The sequence below is a fragment of the Eptesicus fuscus genome, chromosome 1, assembly GCF_027574615.1.
Source record: "Eptesicus fuscus isolate TK198812 chromosome 1, DD_ASM_mEF_20220401, whole genome shotgun sequence".
Classification (NCBI taxonomy): Eukaryota; Metazoa; Chordata; class Mammalia; order Chiroptera; family Vespertilionidae; genus Eptesicus; species Eptesicus fuscus.
Genome location: NC_072473.1, coordinates 87,170,143 through 87,195,231, shown reverse-complemented (window position 1 = coordinate 87,195,231; position 25,089 = coordinate 87,170,143). Strand labels below are relative to the sequence as shown.

The 25,089-nt window shown below is 40.3% G+C and overlaps 1 pseudogene; it reads left to right on the top strand.

Moving 5' to 3' along the window:
* Positions 1 to 10,693, top strand: part of LOC103303187 (equilibrative nucleoside transporter 1-like) — an 85,536-nt pseudogene extending 74,843 nt beyond the window's left edge.
* Positions 10,694 to 25,089: the final 14,396 nt, after the last annotated feature.

Sequence of the window (25,089 nt, the reverse complement as noted above, 5' to 3'; positions counted from 1 at the left end):
TTTGCATGATCTTTAGTCCTAAAAATCTCATCTCAATATTTGTCATTATTTCTAATAATAAAAGTTTATTATGTACCAGGTACTATTTTAAGTACTTCATATTTATTATATCTTGTAATCCTCACTATTGCTGTAGGAAATTAATTTTCTTATGCCAAGGTCACAAATAAAGAAATTCTATTTCTCAAGATTAGATTTTAATAAAGGATTGCAAATACCACATTCCTCTAAATTTTGATGCAGCTAGCAAAACTGTAAGATCTGAAAATAAAGAATATTTTCAAATAAAGCTATATGATTATTTACAAACATGTAAGTAAAAAAACAGAAATTCTAGTAAGAGACAAGATCAAAATTTGAACTCATATGAGCTCGACTCCAAAGCACCTGCTCCTAACCACTATACTTTGTCTTTAAATATGTTTGTGTCTGTTAGAAAGGGGAGTGGAGTGGGAAGTGATGAAATCGCATTGTTGATTGCCTGTCTTTAAAAGGTTCTGTACAAAAAAAAGAGGAAGAATATAACATAGCCAAGGACAAAAACATAGCACAAACATGCACAAACAATATCAATAAAGCAAAATTTCTATATGAGCTGAAGCTAAAACACGTTAAAAACTAAAAAGGACCACTTTAGTTTTTTTATTTACATTTGAGACAAAAAGAACAAAAATTGGCAAGATACTGCTTGGATCAAATGGTGTACTATTACCAAGTGACAAAAAGTAAACAAAAGGACAAACTTCTATTTTTCTTCTTCCTTTTCCATCAAAGAGAGTGGCCTTCAACTTGAAAGGGTAGGGGAAATGTGGTTTAAAAGGGCATTCTAAAATAGACAAATAATAAGAGAACCCTGTCACTTTACATAAAAGTATGAATTCAAATGAATTCCATCTCAATGTGACAAAAAAATCTTATGGATGTACCAATAAATACAGGACTATTCTGGAAATCTCTCAATGCAATAAAATAAGCATATGTACCAGGTACAGTACTGATCTATTTGGCAATACAAGATATGATTCAAACAAGAGTACCTTCCCTCTATGGCTCATAATGTGGTTGAGATATTTTCAAAACAAACTACATCCAAAGAAACTAGAAACACCAATCAAAAAGGATATATGCACCACTATGTTCATAGCAGCACAATTTACAATAGCTAAGATTTGGAAACAGCCTAGGTGCCCGTCAGCAGATGACTGGATCAGAAAACTGTGGTACATCCTAGGCCCAGGTGAGCCCAAGTGGCCCTGGGTCTGGGAGAGGCCAAGCGTCCCTGGGTCCGGGTGCGACCATGTGTCCCTGGATCCGGGTGAGGCCTCGTACACCTAGGCCCGGGTGAGCCCAAGTGGCCCTGGGTCTGGGAGAGGCCAAGCGTCCCTGGGTACGGGTGAAGCCAGATCCTGGGTCCGGGTGAGGCCGTGCGCCCCTGGATCCATCCGGGTGAGGCTGGGTCCCAGGCCCGGGTGAGACCACGCGCCCCTTGGGTATGGGTGAGGCCACGTGCCCCTTAGTCCGGGTGACGCCGTGCCCCTGGGTTCAGCCGAGACCAAACCAGAGGGAGTCGGACCTCCATTGCCACCATTTGTCCACCATCCAGAACTGAGGGGTCAGTGCTGACATGTACACATAAGGAACTACTGGACATTGAAATTGGATCTCAAAAGAACTGTTGGTCCAGGGGGAAGCTCGCTACAGATTGATTCATTTGCCTGTCAGCATAACTATTATTGCTCGTCTCACATTCAGTTCTTATTAGTATATATCTAGTGACATATGATCTCGCTCATCTAGGGGAAATGATGAACAACATAGACTGAGGAACAAGAACAGAACCAGAAGCAAGGAGGCATCGATCGGACTATCGGGCCTCAGAGGGAGGATAGGGGAGGGTAGGGGGAGGGTGAGGGGAGGGGGAGAGTTCAACCAAAGGACCTGTATGCATGCATATAAGCCTATCCAACGGTTAAGTTCAACAGGGGATTGGGGCATGCGTGGGGAGAGGGGTGGGATGGGAATGGGGGGATGAGGACAAATATGTGACACCTTAATCAATAAAGAAATTAAAAAAAAAAAGAAAACTGTGGTACATCTACACAATGGAATACTATGCTGCCATAAAAAAGAAGGAATTCTCATCATTTGCAGCAACCTGGATGGAATTGGAGAACATTATGCTAAGTGAAATAAGCCAGTCAATGAAAGAAAAATACCACATGATCTCACTCATTTATGGATAGTAAAGAACATTATAACCTGATGAACAAAAAGATAGATACAGAGACAGTAAAGCATCAAACAGACTTTCAAATTACAGGTGGAAAGTTAGGGAGAGGTGGGGGAGATATGAAATCAAACGAAGGACTTGTATGCATGCATATAAGCATAAACAATGGACGCAGCCGAAACCGGTTTGGCTCAGTGGATAGAGCGTCGGCCTTCGGACTCAAGGGTCCCAGGTTCGATTCCGGTCAAGGGCATGTACCTTGGTTGCGGGCACATCCCCAATAGGGGGTGTGCAAGAGGCAGCTGATCGATGTTTCTCTCTCATCGATGTTTCTAACTCTCTATCCCTCTCTCTTCCTCTCTGTAAAAAATCAATAAAATGTATTTAAAAAAAAAAAACAAAAAACAATGGACGCAAAACTCTGGGGGGTGAGGGCATGTATGGGTGGGGGTGGGGGGGCAATGGTAAGATATGTACACATATAATACCTCAATAAAAAAATGTCAAAAAAATAAAAATAAATAAAAAATAAACTACAAAGCAATTTGTGGTGTGTGTGTGTGCGCGCGCGCACGCGTGCATGTGTCTGTAAAATTTGATAGTTTTGAGTTAGAAGAGAGAGGAATCAATTCCTTCTAAGAGATCTCAAGAGAAGTGAATGACTTATCTAATCTGGATTTAAAAAATCTGGATTGTAAGGATACCTTAAGTCGATGAGAATGCTCCAGTCATGTCATTGGAGTATTGAAGTGGAAAAGTGTAGGACTTACCTGGAGAAGTGTAAATGGTGGAGTTTTTTGGAGAAAATCAAGAATGATAGATTATACAGGTCACTAGAGAGTAAAATAGGAATTTATTTTATCACTGTATACACAGCATGGTGCCTAGTAAAGATTAGTACCAAATAAATAAAGGACAGAAATAAGATTTTGAATATAGGTAAATGTTACCTTAATTTTCAAAACTGGTGAAAAATTGGATCTCAGAATAGTTAAAACAGATTGATTTTCAAATACTTAAAAAGAAAAATACTACTCATGCAGAACTGGCATGGATTTATCTGGAGGTGATCCTATTAGATTTTCCTCACTTCTTTTTTTCCCAACTTTCTCATTTTAAAAAATTGCAAAGTTATAGAAAAGTTGAAAGAATAATTCACCGAACACACACATATTCACTTATATTTTCCAAATGTTAACATTTTGCCACATATGCATTCTCACTCTCACTCTCAGTCTCCATATACACACATATATGTTTTCCTTTTTCTTTTTAATGCCAGTTCTTTAGAGAGGGGAAAGGGGAAGAGAAAGAGAGACCAATGTGAGAGAGAAAATTTGATTGACTGCCCCAACCAGGGATCAGAACCCAAAACCTGGGTATGTGCCCTGACCAAGAATTGAACTGGTTGACTCTTTGGTACATGGGACAATGCTTCAACCAACTAAGCCATACCAGCCAGGGTGTATATATATATTTTTCCCCCTCTGTTTTCATATATAATGTTTTCTTTTTTTCTGAACCATTTGAAAGTATGTTTCAGACATCATCACTTCCTTGAAAACTAGTATTACTAAATTGGTATTAACAAATATAATGTAGCTAGGCTTTCTAAAGCATTTGGCAAAATTTTTCTTGATAATTTCATGAATGAAATGGAAAACTATGAGTACAAGATATGACTAGGTGAGTTCCTAGTTATGAAGTTAAATTAACATACCGAAGAGTGTTGATTAATGGGTCGATTTCACCAGGAGGATGGTCTATAGCACTCAACTTTACTGCTATATTTATAAATATTTTATCTCCTACTGAAAGTTTACACTTGGATAATATCTAATTCTGCTCTTTCCAGCTGTAGTTTATAGAAATCACATTTATGGTTTTTAAAAATGTTCTTGCCCATCCTCAGAGTTTCTGACTTAGTGTGACTGGGGAAGGGCTCCAGGAATCTGTGGCAGACACCTATGACTGAGGGTCATTAATTTATGGTAACTCTCATCCTGGTTGAATCTCCAGTTATTCCTACCTCACTGCAGGTAATTTAGATTTAAAAACCTTCAAATACTTGTAACACAAACCATAGTATACTTCAACATAAATGAAATAGATTTGCCAGTTTCTGGTCATCTCATTAAACCTGCAGCTACGGTTTCAATTAAGGCTTTAAAAAAATTCATAGTTGTGCTTGCTAAACAAAGTGGAGGTCGTCTTTCTACATCTTCCAATGGCTAAGATTTTTATCCTGGAATGTGGTTAAACTGGGTCTTAAAACATACAAATTCTAATGTGTAAGCTTTTCTTCTGAATGTTAGTATCAGATGTTTGAAAGAGACCTATATTTTAGAAAATAAATCCCCATATTTTCAAGGCTTTTAGGCATTTTACTTCCTAGATATAAGATGAAAATATGTTAGTAGAGGACCAGGCACTAAGCTTACTTCTGGAGGATACTGAGAAACATCATGTGTTCATACAGTAAGAACCTTTTTTTTCCTTCTATATCATGATCTCCTTAATAAGATAAACATAATATAATGTAGAGTTTTTATCTTCTCCTAAGAACCATGCTGTTTTTTAAGGATGTAACTACACTTTGAAAATCCTTTCATCTCTATGAACTCTTTGCAAATTATAAGATAATAATCAGATGACTTCAGTGTTGTGGTGGGTGGAAGGTTATCAAGACCTTGCACATGGACTCTCTGTGGACTGGGAATTTAATTTCCCTATAAATCCATCACCTAAAGCTGGCTGTATAAATCAGAATGGGACAAGAAAAAAACTGCATCAAACTCTTTTAAAAGGCAGTTTATGGAATAAATCTGGAACAAATTGCACACATTATCTGTATGCATCAGATCAGTATTATTGGATTACAACTTGCCTTTCCCTGCCAGAATAAAGAAAAATAGACAGAGTGGGAATAAATTGTGTAAACAAAACAAAACAAAATCTTAAATCTATTATGCTCTTGAGAAAGGGAAGTTATGTTAACAGGAATATGCGAAATGTAGTTTTTTTTGTTTACAGATAACTTTATAATAGTGTTTATAAAAATTTAAGAAAACTATCACCCCAACTTCTAAATCCTATGATAATAACTAACACCTTTCAAATGCTTACTATTTGTCAGAGACTCATAATTACTTTAGATCAGGAGTTTTTAACCTTGGCTGCAAATTAAAATAATCTGGGGAGCTATAAAACTCCAGATGAACAGGCCTCACTGAAAAGCAATTAAATTAGAATTAGGGCGTGGTACCAATCCAAGAATTAGTAGTTTTTTAAGCTCACCAAGTGATTACAATGTGCAACTGAAGTTGAGAAATATTGTTTCTGATACATCAACTTATTTCATCCTCATAACAGCCCTTCAATATGGGGTACTTTTTATTTTCATCGTCATCACCATTACCATCTCTGAATTACAAGTGAGAAAACTGTGACAGAGAGATGTGAAGTTAATTTTCCAAGGCCAACAGAAGTGGGATTTGAATCCAGGCAGTCTAATTCTATTATGAGAATATTATATTATTGCCACCCAAATTGAAAACCACAGATTGACAAAATTTCCATCAACCTCCAAAGTACCAATCACAAATGGTGCCCTAGTAGCTCTTAAATAATTTTAATTTGTTTGGTTGAAAGTTAAATGTAGAGAAAATAATGTCTGCTGAGAAAATTAAGTCATCTTTGTCAACATTATGATATACCCAAATCATCTGAAGTATATGTTTATTGCCATCTAGCAGTGTAAAACACTAGCACTTCAGGCCCTCACTCTTTACTAAGGTTTCAAACTGAGTGCTATAGAGTTCCTATTTTTTAAGAATCTTTATTGTTGAAAGTATTACGTATGTCCCCCTTTTTCCCCCATTGACCCCTTCTAACCCACCTCCATCCTCCCTACCCCCCGCCCCAGGCCTTCACCACACTATTGTCTAAATCCATGGGTTATGCATATATGCATACAAGTTCTTTGGTTGATCTCTTCCCACCTTCTCTCTGAGATTCAACAGTCCCTTCCATGCTTATATGTTTCTGGATCTATTTTGTTCATTAGATTCCACATCTGAGTGAGATCATGTAATACTTGTCTTTCTTTGACTGGCTTATTTCACTTAGCATAATACTCTCCAGGTCCCTCCATGCTGTCTCAAAGGGTATTTTTAAAACACCTCAGAAAAGTTATATTTATAGAAGACTGAAGCAAGACCCATTCTTCTAGATATTCTGTATTGTAGCCTTCGATAAATTCAGATGAAAGCTCACTATTTGACCTATGTTGTTTTAGTTCCTTGTAGAACTACCTTTACTTTAGTATTTAAAGATTTATCTGAAAATAACATTCAAAGATTTCAACTATGTGATGAAGCAAATAAGATTAGAATTTAACAAGAGTATATTTAGCATTCTTGCACTAAGTTTATAAAACACACGACACCATATATCTCTTTGAGTCAATACACTGTATATTTGGACAGAACTGATAGTTAAAAAGTTCCTTCTTATATTGAAATGACATAGCATCTCTGTAACTTTTGCACTCTGGTCTTAGCTTTTCCTACTCAAGCACAATACCAAGACAACAGATCACACCACATGACATCAAACATTTGAATTATCTCAAGGAAGCAATAGTCTGAAATAATTAAGAACCTGAGTTCAGGCTACAGATATACTACAGTCAGGTTTAAGTATGATGACCAAGCATCCCAGTTTGCCAAAGAATAAGAGGTTTCCTGTGGTATAATAATCTTGGTACTAAACTTCAGAAAGTCTCAGACAAACTGGTATGAATTGGTCATCTTAAATCCTAGATTCACTATTATGACTTTGGGCAAGTTATAAGACCTCTCATTTTCTTCATTTGCAAAATAGAGGTAATACTTTGCTTCACAAGGTAATTGATATGAGGCTAAAAAGAGTTAACGCATATAAAGCACAATGCTCAATATATGTTAATAATAGTAGAATGGTAGTAATATAAGAGAGAGAGATGTTCGTGTGAAATTCTGAAGATGTTAGTGTCGACGTAAGAAATGTCCAAACCTGTAGAGAATTTTTATGAGTTTACTTGAGCCAAAATGACGACAATTGCTGGAAGCAAAATCTCAACAGATTGAGAAAATGCTCCAGAGAATGGCAGTTTTTTCAGCTTATTTTATATATTAGCATGAAATGGGGAGATGTAAGGAGGGTTACATGAAATCCATTGGTGGAAGACTACGAGGGCAGGAGAAAGAGAAGCGGGAAACCTCTGGGATTGGGAGACATACACTTCTTTTACACTGGTGGGTAGCAGAGAGTTAATACTTAACATTTACATCACATAGAGATGGTATGCAAGGGAACAAGATAATGCGGGGGTTCTGTTACCTCTGCTCCAGTACCAGTGGTTGTACCTTGAGGGATGTAGAAAAGAAGATTACTCTGACATTTCAAAGGTATGTTATCTTAGATGCAAAAAAGGCAATAGAAAGGCTCGCTTACGGTAAAGATTGATTTTTGTCAGGGAAGCTACACTTAGAACGTGACTACCCACCATGACCCGCTTTCAGTTAGGAATTTTTATGTTCAGATCATCTTAAGTGGTTACTTTCAGTCTCTGAGTTTGTAAGGCCTGCCACGCACGCAGGCCTCCCCTGAGCTTGTCAGGTTTAGTATGTGGCCCCGTTTTCATCCACATTAGTTACCTACAAAATTAATACAAGAGAATACTGTGACATGGCTACTAAAATATAAAAAACAATGTAACATTAAGCTACATTAATAGGGCTACATATAATATTCAGGATGTTCTACTATTTTAATCAGCCAGCATCAAGAATATTCTGATTCATTCCAATGTCCAATGGAGACAACAAGGATGGCAACTGATTTTGAAGTCATATTATTGAGGCATAAATAAATAAATAAAACTGGGGTATTTAACTTGGAGAAGACAAAAATTGGAGGAAAATTAGAAGATACATTCAACTCCCGTATCATATCCCATTACAATTTCATGATAATTGTAATGGGATATGATAATTGTAATGGGATAACTGCAGAGCCAGATAATTTTCTGAAATCATCTAAAAGAGGGCAGCAGAAATGCTGAGGTGTTTAGACATAGAAAATGTAAGACTCAGGAAACAGAAGAACCACAGAGATGTAAGATGTTCTCTGCTACCACATTTACCTAGAAACAATGGTCAATTCTGAGTGCAGGTAGAAGGCTGAAAATCCATTGCAAATTTTGGTGCAATGCCCAGAAGAGGGCTACTGCAAGGGAACATATAAATCAGTATTGCTTTTGTCAGAGATTTGGAGAGGGGAGCTCAATTATGCAGTCAAATTCATCCTCAAAATATGTGCTGCATACGGGGATGCATGGGATAGGATGCTAACATCATGAGCAGAATGCCTCTGAAAATCAGAGCAGTTTCTCCATCAATCATATAAGACAAGATTAGAGTTCCAAAGGTACACTATGCAATCACTAACCCAAAGAAATCTGGTACAGCTATATCAGACAAGTAAATTGGAAATTTTCATAATATAAAAATGATCAATCCACAAGTAAAATATAAAAATTGTAGATCTGTGAGCACCCCATGTAATGCAGCATTAACTTTACCTAAATAAAGTTCTGGCCATTGCCCATGGCTATTGGGAGGTAATCTCTAGTTCCCTGGAATGTTCTTCCTTATAGGAGTGCCTTTGTTTGCCTATGGGCTTTGGTCACAAGACAACCTAACTACGTGATTTATGATGGGGGATAGGAGCCACACCATATCAGTTCTGACCTCTAAAGGAACTAGAGATGAAAGGTATTACCCTGAAATGCTGGGAGGGGCTGGAAACTAAAGGCCAGCCATGCAGGCAGTACGTGATCAAGCCCCTGGTTGGCAACATTCTCTGAGGAAGCTGAAAGCTTCACATTTGGAACCCTCCCAGACTTCACCCTTTGCATCTCTTCCTTTGGCTGATTCTAGTTTTATCTCTTTGCTATAACAAAACTGCAATTATAAGTATAGTGTTTTCCTGAGTTCTGTGAGTTGTTCTAGTGAAATATTGAACCTTGAGAATGATTGGGGGAACCACCAAATTTTTAGCCCTCAGGGTTCCCTGAACTTGTGGCTGATGTCTGAAGTTGGGGTAACATTTCGGGACTGTTCCCTCAAATTGTGCAGGTTTGCCTAATTCTTTATACACCCTATCAGAGAGTTTTGAATTACAAAAAGCACCCTATCTGGAGAATTCTCTGAGTGCTATCTTCAACAATGTCATGATCTTATGTGCATGCTGCCCCTGGCAGCTCTTTGCCTGCCTTTAGTCTTTCCTGCATCAGAGGATACCCCAGTCCATTAGAGTCTGGGGCAGCCTGATGGCAATCCTGATGGTGTTTCTGATCACTGCTAGCCTAATAAAGGTGCACCTGGATGCCCTGCTCTTCTTCATCATCACGAAGATCAAGATCATGCTCATTAATTCATTCGGTGCCATCCTGCAGGGCAGCCTTTTGGTCTGGCCTGCCAGCTACATGGCCCCATCACGAGTGGCCAGAGCCTGACAGGCATCTTATCTTCCTTTGCCTCAGTGGCCATGATCTGCACCATCACCAGTGGCTTGGAGCCGTCAGAAAGTTCCTTTGGCTATTTTACCACAACCTGTGGGGTCATCATTTTGACCATTATCTGTTACCTGGGCCTGCCCCAACTGGAATGGCGTTTCTACTACCAGCAGCTCAAGCTCAAAGGGCCTAGAGAGCAGGAGACCAAGTTGGACCTCATTAGTAAAGGAGAGAAGCCAAGAGCAGGCAAAGAGGAGTTTGAAGTTTCAGCCTCCAACTCTCAGCCCACCAACAAAAGCCACTCAATCTAAGCCATCCTCAAATATATCTTAGTCTTGGTTCTCTCCATTGGCTTCATCTTCACAGCCACTATTGGGGAGTTTCCTGCCATTACCTCTGAGGTCAAGTCCATCATTGCAGGCACTAGCACCTGGGGAGACTACTTTATTCCTATGTCCTGATTCTTGACTTTCAATGTCTTTGGGTGGGCCGGAGCCTTACAGCCATATCTATGTTGCCTGGGAAGAACAACCACTGGCTGCCAAGCTGGTGCTGGTCTGGCTGATCTTTGTGTCCCTGCTACTGCTGTGCAATGTCCAGCCCCAGGGATACCTGGCTATGGTCTTTGAGTATGACACCTGGGTCACTTTCTTCCTAGCTACCTCACCAGTCTCTGCATATGCTTCGGGCCAAAGAAAGTGAAGCTGGCTGAGACGGAAACAGCTGGAGCCATCATGGTCTTCTCTCTGTCTCTGGGCCTGGTGCTAGAGGCTGTCTTCTCCTTCCTGTTCCAGGCAATTGTGAGACCATGGACAGACAGAGGGCTGCACTGGCTGCCTGTTCCTGTCCCTTCCCTCTCCTTCAGGTATGGACAGGAATGGGCTGGAGGTTTTCTCCTCTAAGTGATTTCTCCTTCCTCGTGGCAGGCCCTGAGGAAGAAGCCCCTGGGTGAATAGAGGTGACATTGTGTGCCTGAGGGTCAGAGTCCAGGGAGGGGTTGCAACCTTTGCATTTGTTCAAATTCCCCTACATTTGGCTCTGACTAATCCCTGCTTGAGCAGGGCAGCAGAGGCTCCTAGACTTTGAGTGTTTGTCTCTGTATCTATATGCTCATCTGCCTGTACCAGGAGTGGCTAGAGGCCAGTGATATGGAATTTTTGGACTGGAACCCGGATTCTTTGTCCGCTGGTATTGAAGAATGAATCCACGGACAGAAAGTGGTATAGCATAGGTGGAGACTTCTTGAAGAACAAGTACAGACTCCCACATGGGGAGAGGGAAAGAGTCCCACAGAACTGACTCCCAGGTGGGGAGGGGGGAGAGTCCCACAGAATGGACTCCCACGTAGGGAGGGGGAAAAGGGTCCCACTGAGTTCCCTTTCCCTATGGCTTATATAGGCTGCAAATCCTGGTGCTTTGACATCCCCTCTGATAGGTCACTATTCCCTTAGACTGGTTACTATAGTAACTCCTGGGCTTCCCCCCTCCTTCCTTATTGTTTTCCTATACCCTTTGGGCTTTCTTCTTCTCCTTCTGAATGAAGGGCTTTCTTCTCTTTATTCTGTAAATATAGACCTTTCTTGGCTACTTCCAGTTCTCTTGTCTTATGTAAATTTACCTGTTGCTGCTTCCTTGTCTTATGGAGATGTAACTGCACCTGGCTTCCTTGTGTTATGGAAATGTACCTTCTCCCAGTCTGTGGCCCAGTGTTTTTTCCATGGACCCCAATTCTAAAAAATCCCTAAACCTGCCTATGTTCCCCCAAAATTCCTGTTTCACCAGGACTGTACTAAGGTCCAGTCTGATATTTCCACCCCCCTTTTCCCCATGTGTCTCCTCCCCCAACATCTCTGTCCCTCCTCTGCTCCCCCTGCCTTGTTCCCACCTATCATGCACCCTTACAGTTGCCATTTTACTGCCTCTTTTATACTCAACAGAAACCAGGTGCCTTCAGAAGCTCTCTGACTAAATTTTTTATTTAAAAAAAAAAATACATAAAGCATTTTCACCATTAAAGAAAATTCTCTCATGTTCATGTCCCTTTGCAGTCATCCCACACACATTGGCAGGTACTAGTCTTATTTTATATAAACACTTGAGGCCCGATGCACAAAATTTGTGCAAGAATAGGCCTTCCTTCCCCCAGCTGTGGCACCAGCTTCCCTCTGGCACCCGGGACCTGGGCTTCCCTCATAGCCTCAGCTTTGTCTGGAAGAACGTCCAGTCTAATTAGCATATTATGCTTTTATTATTATAGATAATTAGTTTTCTTATTTGAGAACTTCAAGTAAATGAAATCACTTTTTTTTAGGTAGGCTTCTTTGCTTAATATGAGGTTTTTAGAGACTCCATAGTGTTGCATGATTGATAATTCATTTCTTCATATTGCTTCAGGATATTCCATTGTATGGATCTACTATTTACCTATTGATGGAAATTTGCTTACCCATTTACCTATTGATGGAAATTTCAGTTGTTTCCAGTTTGAAACTATTATGGAAAAAAAAAACTGCTATCAACATTTGCACACAAATTTTTGTGTGAATATATGTTTTCATTTCTCTTGGGTAAACAACTAGGAATAGAATTGCCAGGTCATATGGCAGGTATATGTTTAATTTTATAAGAAACTGCCAAACTATTTTACAGTGTTTGTTCCATTGTATATTTCCACCAGCAGAGTATGAGTGCTCCAATTGCCCTATATCCTGGACAACATTTGATATTATCAGATTTTTCATTTTTTCCATTCTACTGGAGCAAAGGTAGATGATAAGAATGATGTGTATGAAGGGTTATCTCATTGTGGCATGAATCTTCGTTTTCTTGACGACTAACAATGTTCAACATCCTTTCATCTGCACTGGAATTCATTCCTTTACATGTTTGGAGAGTCGGCAAATCATCTCTGAAAGAATCTGACTTTAGAATCAAAATTCCATGTTTGAATCTAAGCTATGCCATTTGCAGTTGTTTCATCTTGGGCCAGTATTCAACCAGTCTAAGTCATAGTCAATTTATCTACAAACTGGGGATAATGCTGTCTCACAAGTAGATCTCACAGGTACATAATATATGAGAGGTGCCTGGCCGAGTGCCTCTTACATAGTAGATATTAATAAATGCTAATTTATGATCATTACTATAGAAATTGGTTTAGAGCCCTTGTTAGTTTTCCTTCCTAGGATATAGTCAAAGCTGCAAGTCTTACTATAATCATGTTATTGGAGCTCAGGGATTTGCTCTAAACTCTCCCATTCCTTGATTTCCTCCATAGTTTTCAAACTTCAAATTGTTAGTGATTTCTCCTATTTCTGACCTACTGCCTCACTGTAACCCTTCATACACATTATCCTTATCATCTATCTTTGTTCCAGTAGAGTGGAAAAAATGAAAATCTGATAATATCAAATGTAGTCCAGGATATAGAGCAATGGAGCACTCATACTCTGATGGTGGAAATGTATAATGCAACAGAAGTTCCATAAAGGAAGTAATACATCTATCTGTATTATATACCTCTATATCCTCGGCAACTAGAACAATGCAAGTAATACTTGCTGAATGAAGAAAGGAATAAATATCTACATTCTCCCTCTCTGTCTCACTTCTATGCATTGATGCACACATTGATTGATCTACCTGGTTTTCCATTTTAATTTCTCCAAGAGGCATAAGATTCTTTCTTTTGTAATTGTCCATGGATAAATTCTGCCTCACCACCACCCAGCCTAGAAACTCTAAACACTGCACCCTGGCCTAAATCAAACTTCTAGGTTAATGTTTAACTGAAAGAAGGCAAAATCTGTAGCCACAATTCTCTGATCAACCAGTTCACAGTGGCTTTTGCTCATTCCTATCACAAGCTGTAGTAAACTCATAAGCATAATTGACTCAAGTGCAATATAGCATTGTGTCAAGAAAGAAGAAGAAAGTAAGGAAGGAAGGGAGGGAGGGAGGAAGGGAGAAAGGAAGGAAGGAAGGAAGGAAGGAAGGAAGGAAGGAAGGAAGGAAGGAAGGAAGGAAGGAAGGAAGGAAGGAAGGAAAAGAAAGAAAGAAGAAAGAAAGGAAGGAAGGAAAGAAGGAAGGAAGGAAGGAAGGAAGGAAGGAAGGAAGGAAGGAAGGAAGGAAGGAAGGAAGGAAGGAAGGAAGAGGAAGAAAGGAAATGTGGGCTATAGCATAAGATGAACCTTTGATAGAGATTAAACTTGACCACTTATTTGCTATGTGGCTCTTGACAAATTTGCTATGTGACTCTTGGCAAATGATTTAATTCCTCTAAGCATCAAACGTCTCCTCTTTAATGTAGGTAAAATATTTAGGTAATGCATATAAATATCTCAGCATAGTTCCCAGCACTTAAGTAAACTTTCAATAAGTGTCAGAGATGACTTCTCTGAGGAAGAAATGTTTGAGCCGAGATTTGAAAGATAAATAGGAGTTGGCCAAGAAAAGGGTGGGAATAGAGCACTCACTACAGGCAGAGGAAACATTATGAGCAATAAGTGTTGGGTGACTTTACCAGTGTATGCTTCTACTAGTGCAAAGTAATCTTTGGCAGCAGGTAATTATATTTAAAATCCTAATAGTTTCTTCAAATTGAGATAATAATACCCATAGGGGTATCTGGCAACTTTGTAAAACAAGCCCTATACACCTGAACCAATACAATTATAACTATTAGACACTTACTAACAATGTCAGCGGAAAGCAGTTCCATGAGACTATCTCAAAAGAGCTGACTTTGTGGTACTTTCAAGGTGAAGCTATTAATTGCAAATTGTCTCTATTGCTTCTAAGTTCTTAGCCTCTTTTGGCCAGAGCCTCACAATTACTTACTGAAAAAACCACACCCTCCATTTATATCAGAAATCTGTTACAAGTACAAACAATATCTCCCAGCAGAGACCAACATACATTCTTGCCAGCTTTAGGCCAGGGCTCCTGGGATGTTGATGATAGATTCTCACATATAAAGGTCAAAGAGTTTCTCTAAATCATTTATGACTACAAAGTCAGTTTGATGCCAGAGCCCACACATTTACTAAACAGACCTATTCTATAGGCCTAATTTCATAGCCAAGGCTCTTCACCAGTATATAGATCTTCCTGGTTTTTCATTTTAATTTAGGTAATGCATATAAATAGCTCTATTAAAAGTTGGTATCAACTGTTTCTTATCAACTGCTACCATGCTATAGGAAGGTCATCTCCTTCCAATATTAACTAGATTATAATAAAGCTACTATTTTAGAATAATAGCACTTCTTACCTCCTGTACATTTTTAGTAGTCTTCATAAAATTAAATCTTTCTAACCTTGCCAGTATCTTAGAAAGGTAGCAAGTGGAAAATGGTTTTCCATATGAACTTTGATCATTTGAACGCCTCATTTTGCCATTTGGCCTGTGCAAAAAGAGAAATTAATCAAAACATTCTTATACAACATCCTTCCCCAAGCAGGAGTTTCACCAAAGAAATTAACTCCTGAAGATTTTACACAGTTTAACACTCTGAAGATGGGAAGCACCTTGGCCAGTATACTCAAATGGGTTTGCAAAATGAATGAGTAAATATAAGGATAAATGAATACATGTATGAATGGATGGATAAATAGAAACAAAGGAAATATATTTACACTATAACTATAACATGGAATTTTTAAGTTATCTGTAAACTATATCTCATTATTTTTGAGCATGTGTTATTTATTGCAAATACTTTATATGTATTATCTCATTTAATCCTCACAACCACCAAATAAACTACATGTTAGTATGGGTTATGTAGCTAAAGAAACTAAGGCTCAGAGAGATAAAGTAGTTTTCTCACAGTCACACAGATAAGTGGCAGAACTTACGATCCTAGGCATTCAGGCTCCAGATTTTAATTTCTTAACCTCTAGTGCATAATACATTTGCAAAAATGTATTATTTTAGTAAGAAGAGATAGTATATGTAAATATGACCACAAGGTAGGATGAAAGAGGTACTCAAATTTGGAGGGAAATGTAGAAGCAAAGATTTAAAACCTAAACTTATTCCTATAATGAGAAACAGTACTCAGTGCTGTGCAGGGGTTCAGACTTTTGGATTCCCTATGAAGCTGGATTCAAATTCCAGCTCTGGAACTAATTTAGCTTTGCAACCTTGAGCAAATTAGAAAATCTCTCTGGCCCGGCCGGCATGGCTCAGTGGTTGAGCGTCACCTATGAACCAGGAGGTCATGGTTCGATTCCAGGTCAGGGCACATGCCCGGGTTGGGGCTCGATCCCCAATAGGGGGCGTGCAGGAGGCAGCCAATCCATGATTCTTTCTCCTCATTGATGTTTCTCTCTCTCTCTCTTCTCTCCCTTCCTCTCTGAAATCAATAAAAATGTTTTTTAAAAAATCTCTGGGTTTCAGTTTCCTCAACTGTAAAACAGGTAACACTAGAACCCCCATTAAAAAGCAGTTGAGAGGATTAATGATACAAATAAAGCCCAAAATGTCCTAGACAAGGCATAGCAAGAACTCAATCATGTTAGCTATTACTATATTGCTATTATTATCATTATTGTTAACATTCTAATTTGTCAATTGTACAGTAAAATTGGAAATGGAAAATTATTTTGACATTTTAAGATATACTATATAATAAAAGGCTAATATGCAAATTGTCCCCTCATGAGTTCTACTGACCAGGAGTTCCACCACTCACTATGACGTGTGCTGACCACCAGGGGGTGGCACGGAACGAAGGAAGGCCCCAATTGGCCCTAATCACTGGCCAGCCTACGGACCCTACCCATGCATAAATTTCGTGCACCGGGCCAATAGTCTATAATATTTGCTATGATGTTGACATATCCTAAAAAATCAAAATTAATTCAACCTCAAGGAAGACAAAAAAGCAAATTCATCAAGATGATCTAACAAGGATGGGAATATTTAATCTCATAAGTAAATAGACTAACAATATATGCTATTTCAGAAAACAAAAAAAAGGGGGGGCAGAATAAAATTAAGAAGCACATTTATCTAAAATACATTGAGCCCAGCCAGCATGGCTCAGTGGTTGAGCGTCAACTGTCAACTGCTGGCTTGATCCCCAGTGGGGAGCATGCAGGAGGCAGACGATCAATGATTCTCTCTTATCATTGATATTTCTATCTCTTTCCCTCTCTCTTCCTCTCTGAAATTAATAAAAATATATTTTTAAAATAATAATAATAAATTACATTGATATTTTTAAGGAGCTCTCATTCCTTAAAGTTCTATCTTCTTATCACCAAGGACTATAAAGGCCTAATTAATGAGAAGGCTAGTATGTAAGGTATCATCTACAATAATACGCACACATGCAGACATACCAATAAAACTTACAAGATGACTCCTCAGCTGGGAATTGTCATAAACAAGAATGCCCATTGTGTCTAGGCAAGTGCTGCTGTATTCTTTTGTGTGTGTTAAATACTTTGTTTCTATAATTTTAAAAAAATCATCTGTAAAGCAGGTACCATTTGGTCCCCATTGGCAGATGAGGAAACTAAGTTCATTAAGATGAAATAATTTGTCTAATGCCACACAGGTTTTTGGTGATGGAGCCACTAGGTCACATGACTTCAGAGAGCTTGGGCAGTCAGTTATTCCCAATACATTTTTCCTGATCCCTGTGGACCCCCACCCACCCACCACCCCACTTCAAAGTGCTTCTCTAAGCTACCAAAGTTATCTTTGCATTTAGTTCACTAGATTCTAATTGTGTGGATCTGTGTGTCTCCTTAGATGACATGAGTTCCTTGAAGTAGGGAGCATGTTTTTCAAACCTGAGGACACGAAAGAAGCACACAAAAATAAGTGGCTATTACCAGTGGTCCCAAAACACATCTATTGTCCTAGCTTTGCATACCCTCCAAACTAGTTGTGCATGCACCTACCAGGGAGCTAGTCTCCTACTGACCCTCTCAGCTCAGGACCCTAGTACAATAATGAGTTCTCTTTCTGAACTGATTTTTAACTGTCCTATCAGGTCAATATTGTAAGTTACCTCAAAATCTCTTGGGAAATAAATATGAGTTTATTTATAAATGAATGCATGTGTATGTGACAGTTTAATAAAATCTGAGGAAAGTTTGAAAGTTAAAAGGATCCATGGGGGAATGGGGGCGGCTGGTTTACTTCTCTCTTTTTGCAAATGAAAGAAGTACAGTCTGTACCAAACTTGAAAACTGGTCCCTGAAAATGTTTTGTGTTTGGCCCACAGGATTTTCTTTACTTGATTTTATTGTTCTGGGTTAAGGCTCACATATATTAATTACAATGAGTTTAGAATTACAAAAACAGCAAACTGTTGCTGTAGTCTAACTTTCACCAATCTTAACCTCCACTCTGGCATTTCATTAAAATACAGGTTGCTGGTTACATGGCAAGTTTAGCTTGAGATTTTCAATTATGTAATATCTAACAAGGAAAACCAAGGAGAAACACAGTTCAACAGAAAAGTCATGGATTTTTTTCCACTTATATTGTTTCAGGTGCCACAGAAAATCAGCAAATCCATGACACACCAGGCAGTAAGGCAATCTGTGTCAGGCAGGCAGCCAAAGACAGACAACAGAATCCAGAGCCAGAGACAGAAATGGGTGGAGGACAGGTCATGAGCAGATCAGGCAGCCTCTTAGGAGCAAGTGTGAGCATGATCAGGATAAGCAGTGAGTCATGGCCAAATAGGCAAATTGGAAGCCCTACTTTAGGATCCTGAGGAAAAGGGTGGGGAGAGGAGAGGGAGGGGAGGAGGGAGACTAAAGGGTGAGGGGATAGGGAGAGATGCTGAAAGCCAAAAGCAGAACAGGAACAAATTACAAATGGAGAATGCAGTCACATTGCGTCAGAATCAAGTGGACTTTGGCAGCTAAGGCAGGTCCCTGTTCCAGCTTCAGCTGTTCTCCTTCCCCTCCTGCCACGTGAATTTGGCCTGGGGGCTTGCAGTACAGGCAATGGAAACAGCTGGCTCAGTAAGAGTGTGGGGGTGAGAAGCTGAAAACAGTTTCTGCAAAGAGTATGTTTTGTTTATAAAGGAAATTAGAAATGTGCTAAAGAAGGTATTTGAATATGAATGAGGTATTTGTGTATTTCAATACCCCCAAAAAATCACTCAATAGCAAGAATGGCTAAGCTTAAAAAGATTTAACAGAACACAAGCACACACTTCAGTAAATAAGTTAATGAACCATATAGCTAAACATGCATGGCATTTTCGATTCATGCCTCAGTCTAGAAGACTCCCGATCATCTCCCACTCTTTTTAAAGGGCAGAGAGCTGTTTAACAACCCTTCAGTGTTCCAGGCAGCAAACAGGCTCTCAACTATTAATGGCAAAGCTGCCAGAAGCCAGACATACCTGGGAACAGATGAAAGGTTTCGTTTGTTCACCTTCAACGTTACACCAGTTCCCACTCAGGATCTCTGAGCACATTACTGGAAATTTTTAAAACACGCAGTTACTGGTGCGAAGAGGTTTCTGAAAACATACAAAGCACACATTCAACAAGAAAGTCCACCTGAAAATCCTGTGAAGGCAAAACTGGATTGGAACATTACAGCATGCCTGTTCTTTTTACAAAGACCAAAGCAAGTTCAAAGACTCAGATTTTCTTGAAAATGATAAAAAACATTATGTCAAATGAGGTTTCACCTTGCATGTCAAATCCAACTCACTGGCAGTTGCTTCTTGAAGCCCCATATATCTGATCTAATTAGTGATGTCTGCCACAGCCTAGAGAGGAGGGAGTAGATATTCACCATCATTTAAAAATCTATCTTACTTTGAGTCCTAGGCCATCTGGGCATACTACTTTCTTCCCTAGAGGTGCAAACTGGCAGTTTTGGGGCTGGGTTCACATTGAAGATATGTTTTGGCCCTCGCAGTAATTTTAAAAATTAGTTGCCAATATTTGAAAATGGGAGATTTCACATTTTTAAAAATTGAAAGTTTCTCTTAAAAATGGAAATTTCTAACAATTTTATGCCTCTCTTTCCAAATGGCCACTGTCACCTGAAGCTGAGTAGAAGCTGCCTCCTTTAGATGAGATGTCTTCTCTCAATTTCCTTCTTTCACTCATTTACATTGCCTGTCTGGCCTCTGTAGGATGTGTGTTTGTGACTCCCTACTCTATGCCTCTGTATTACTGTTACTTAATCAGACTCCTCAAAATGAATGAGGACTTTAAGGTTCACTGTTCCTTTTTCCATTTCAATTCTGTCATTAACCAGAATGACTTTAACTACTAATACCCTAGTTTTCTGTGTGTTTTGTTAATAACTTCATATTAAACAGATGTTTTTGCCTTTATTTCCAACAAGTCTACCATTTTTTCTCAACCAGATGTTTAGTCCCTTTCCCCTTTCCATATTTTCCAAATCTATTAGCCCCTTTCTGGGTCTACTTTGCACCCATGGCCCATCATGCCACTGCCTCACTAACAAGTATTTTCATTTCTTTTGTTCTTTTGACCTTCTCTCACACATGCTCATTAAACCTCATCCCTGCCTCAATCTAATCATCCAACTTCTCCAGGGTGATAAACACTTGTAGATTAAATCACACTACAAATTCATGATCTCTAGTGTCAATGAACCTTAAGTCCATAAATGTCACCCTCTCCTCTTTCCCTCAATGGCCACTTTAAAGAGTTGCCACTCTGCTCAAACTATATAGTCTACTTCCTCTTGCCTCACTTTCAGAGGCAACTTTGCTTTCTACTCTCTTAGAAAATCAAGGCTCTCAGATGAGAGAAGTTCCTTGGCTTGCTCCCCTACAATCTAAGAACTTACTTAAATGTCCATGAATTCAGACATCATGTCTCAGTGGGAGAACTGTCCTTCCTCCATTTCAGATTAATTCTTCCCACTTGAGTGCCCATCCCCTTAACATTAGCTCATCCTCCTAGTCTCAAGGCTGAATTTATTTGATCTTTTATACCCCTTCTCTCTTATCTATACAAATAAAAGGTTAATACGCAAATTGGTCATGACGCCCTCATAGTAACAACCGAACAGCAGGCTGTGTGGGGTGACAAGGCTGGCAGGGGTGTTAGCAAGGGACGACCAAACAACTCACCAGCAGGCTACATGGGGTGACCAGGCCGGCAGGGGTTTAGCGAGGGACGACCAAACGACTGACCAGCAGACTGCATGGGGAAACCAGGCCGAAAGGGGGGTTAGCGAGGGACAACCAAACGACTGAACAGCAGGCTACGTGGGGCAGCCAGGCCGGCAGGGTGGGCAGTGTGGGGCAACTAGGCCAGCAGAAGGGAACAGTGAGGGGCAACCAAGCCAGCAGGGGAGGCAGTTGGGGGCGATCAGGCCAGCGGGGGGGCAGTTGGGGGGCAGTGAGGGGTGACCAGGCAGGCAGAGGGGGGCAGTGAGGGGCAACCAGGCCAGCAGGGGGGGCAGTTGGGGGCGACCAGGCTGGCAGGGGGGTGGTTAGGGGGTGATCAGGCTGGCAGGCAGGCATGCAGTTGGGAGCCAGCAGTCCCTGATTATGAGAGGTATGTCCCACTGGATCAGGCCTAAACCAGCAGTCAGACATCCCCCAAGGGGTCCCGAATTAGAGAGGGTGCAGGCTTGGCTGAGGGGACCCCCCTCCCCTCCATGCACAAATTTCATGCACCGGGCCTCTAGTCCTTAATAATTCTCTGTGCCTAGGAGAAACCAAGATGGCGGCATAAGGTAAACACCTAATTGTTGCCTGCCACAACAATTTTGAAACTACAACTGGAAAACAGAGCGCACACCGTCCAGAACCACCGGAAAGCTGGCAGAGTGGAAAACCTACAACTAGAGAAAAAAGAGAGGGGGACGCTAAGCCTCAGGAGCTGTGGAGGTGCAGAGATCCGTGAGCGCGGAAAGGGCGGGTGGCTGAATACGCGGCTGGCTTGCTCGCAGCGGCGCGGAGAGGGAGGGCAGCAGACGCTGCGTGGCTAGCTTTCTCATTTGGGAGAAAAACAAAACCTCTGGTCTGCACTGAAATCCAGCTGCGGTCAGGGAGAAATTGGTCTGTTAGGCAGCGGGAGAGGCTCGAAAGCTGCCTTCTCTCAGAGGTGCGCAGCCATTAATTCGGGCACGGAGAAACCGCCCCTCTTAGGGCGGAGCAGACGGGAAACCAAAGCTTGTCTGTGCCACCCTGAGACTCCACCCCATCCAAGCTGAGCACAGAAGCTCTCCCAGCGGAGACACTGCTGATCCTCACAGCCAACTGGCTTGGAGATCAACTCCCGCCAGTGATACCAACAGTCCCAACCACTCTGAACTCCAGTTTCTGGGGACACGTGTGGGACCCAGATGCCTACGGGACTCTCGGCCATCGGTCAGAGAGTGAGAGTGACTTTTCTGTCGGTGTGGAAAACAGCAGATTTCAACCACTCTCATAAGGGACACATTCAAGAGGCAGACTCAGTGAGCACCAAAGCCCTACTGTGTCTCCAGCACAGCAATTCTTCCGTTATAGACACAGCAGGCCCTCACAACCAATTGGACCGGAGGTCAATTCCTCCCAGTGTACCAACAACAATCAGGGCTTTTAACTACACCAAGACTTTCCACTCAGCCCACAAAGGGGAGTACCAAGAGCGACCACCTAGGGTGATTGGGGAAGCTGAGCTACTAGCCCCTATAGGTCACCGACCACACAAAGCCACTCCATTAACACAGGGAAGCAGCCAAAATGTGGAGACATCGAAGTATGTCACAAGTAGGAGAGATAGATGAAAGCAAACTAATGGACGACACAGTGTTCAGAACCATATTTATAAGGTTACTCAAGAATCTTCTAAAAACCACTGAGAAACTTGAAGAGACCCTCAAGGACCTAAATGAGAATACCAAAAAAATGGAAAAGGACCAGTCAGAAATTATGCATACACTGTCTGAAATAAAGAATATACAGAGTAAACCACAGCACCCTAAGAGTCAAACCAAAGATCTGAAATATGAGGAAGAAAAAAACACCCAACCAGAGAGGCGGAAAGAAAGAAGAATCCAAAAGTGTGAGGATAGCATAAGGAGCCTCCGGGATGGCTTTAAGCGTACCAATATCCGAATTTTTGGGGTGCCAGAAGAGAGAGAGCAAGACACTGAAAACCTATTTGAAGAAATAATGACAGAAAACTTCCCCCACCTGGTGAAAGAAATAGACTTACAGGTTCAGGAAGCACACAGAACCCCAAACAAGAGGAATCCAAAGAGGACCACACCAAGACACATCATAATTAAAATGCCAAGGGCAAAAGACAAAGAGAGAATCTTACAAGCAGCAAGAGAAAAACAGTTAGTTACCTACAAGGGAGCACCCATACGACTGTCAGCTGATTTCTCAACAGAAACTATGCAGGCCAGATGGGAATGGCAAGAAATATTCAAAGTGATGAATAGCAAGAACCTACAACCAAGACTACTCTACCCAGCAAAGTTATCATTCAGAATTGAAGGGCAGATAAAGAGCTTCACAGATAAGAAAAAGCTAAAGGAGTTCATCACCACCAAACCAGTATTATATGAAATGCTGAAAGGTATTCTTTAAGAAGAGGAAGAAGAAAAAAGTAAAGATAAAAATTATGAACAACAAATACATATCTATCAACAAGTGATTCTAAAAATCAAGTGAATTAAAAATCTGAGCAACAGAATAAACTGGTGAACATAATAGAATCAGAGGCATAGAATGGGAGTGGATTAATAATTCTCAGGGGGAAAGGGGTGTCTGTGTGGGGGGTATGGGAAGAGACTGGACAAAAATCATACACCTATGGATAAGGACAACGGGGAGGAGGGAACCGGGTGATGGGGGGAAAAAAAGGAGAAACAATTGTAATAATCTGAACAATAAAGATTTATTAAAAAAATAAAAAATAAAAAATAATTCTCTGTGCCTACTTATTCTTTTCTTTCAAAATATAAACATGTCTTCCAACTACAAACAATTCTCCCTCAATCTAAAGCACCCTTCTGGTAGCAATCCTATTTTACTGACTCGCCACAAATTTCTTAAAGAGCAGACTCCACTTCCTTGCCTTCTGTTTACTACTCCATCTACTGATTTTTGGTTTATATCATCACCTCTTGACTAATATTTTTTTAAAGGTCACCAAAAACCTCTGACTTCCAAATTCAGTATGATTTTTTTTTACCCTTATCTTGTTTGATGTTGTAGGGGTACAGAATGAGTTTCCCCAAAGATGTGCCTCTGTTGTATGCAGATTACTTTGAGCTAAAGGCAACAGAGACCTTGGAGGCTCAAGAGAAACTTCTGCCTCACCTTGAACTACCTAGAAGAATTTAAATTCGGGGCCTTGCCCATAACAAGAGATTATCAGATAACATTTTTAACTTATCTGTAGGGTAGGACATATTTATAATTTTTTATTATCCTGCAATGACCTTCCTCCCCTCTGAAGTGTCTTACCTCATCCTTATCTCAGAATACCATATACTATACCTCATTTTCCCTTTCTGTCTCTGAACCTCTCCTGTGTGTGTGTGTGTGTGTGTGTGTGTGTGTGTGTGGTGTGGGGGGGGGGGTTCCTGTGCCGATGTATCTAGTTAAATTTGGTTATTTTCTCTTGTTAATCCGTCTCATGTAGATTTAATTATTAGACCAGTCTAAAGAATTTAGGAGGGGAGAGGAAAGTGCCTTCCTCCCCAAAATGTCTGCAACATGTTCCCAGGGTTGAATGTTCCCTCGGCCTCCAAACTCTTCTCCCTTGGCAACCATGGTTTTGTTCCTATCTTTATGGTTGTATCCTTTAATACTTTTTAAAGCACTGCTTTTGCTAATCAACTATATGTTGTCATTATTCAGGACTCCAATATCAGCTCTATCTTCTCCTCATATTATACTTTCCTTATGATCCCATGCACTTACATAAAACTTCAATTATTACCTACTAGTGACCCAGTACAAAGGAACAGCTGAATCAATTAATATCCACACAGAATTGGCGAATTAAACACAGGTCAGATATCACCTAGGGAAAGTCAATGCAGGAGAGAGAAAGAGCTACATAACCAGACACCCTGAGAGGAGCGATCATGAGGAGACAAAGAAACAGGCCACATACGAAAGAAAAGGAGAAATCACCAGAAAAGGAAATAACCGAAATGGAGGAAAGCAATATGTCAGAGAAAGAATTCAGAGCAATGGTCATAAGGTCGCTGAAAAGGATGGAAGACAAATTCAACAACATGTGTAAGAACCAAGAGGAAATGAAGAAGAACCAAGAAGAAATGAAAAATGACATTGTTGCAATAAAGAACTCGGTA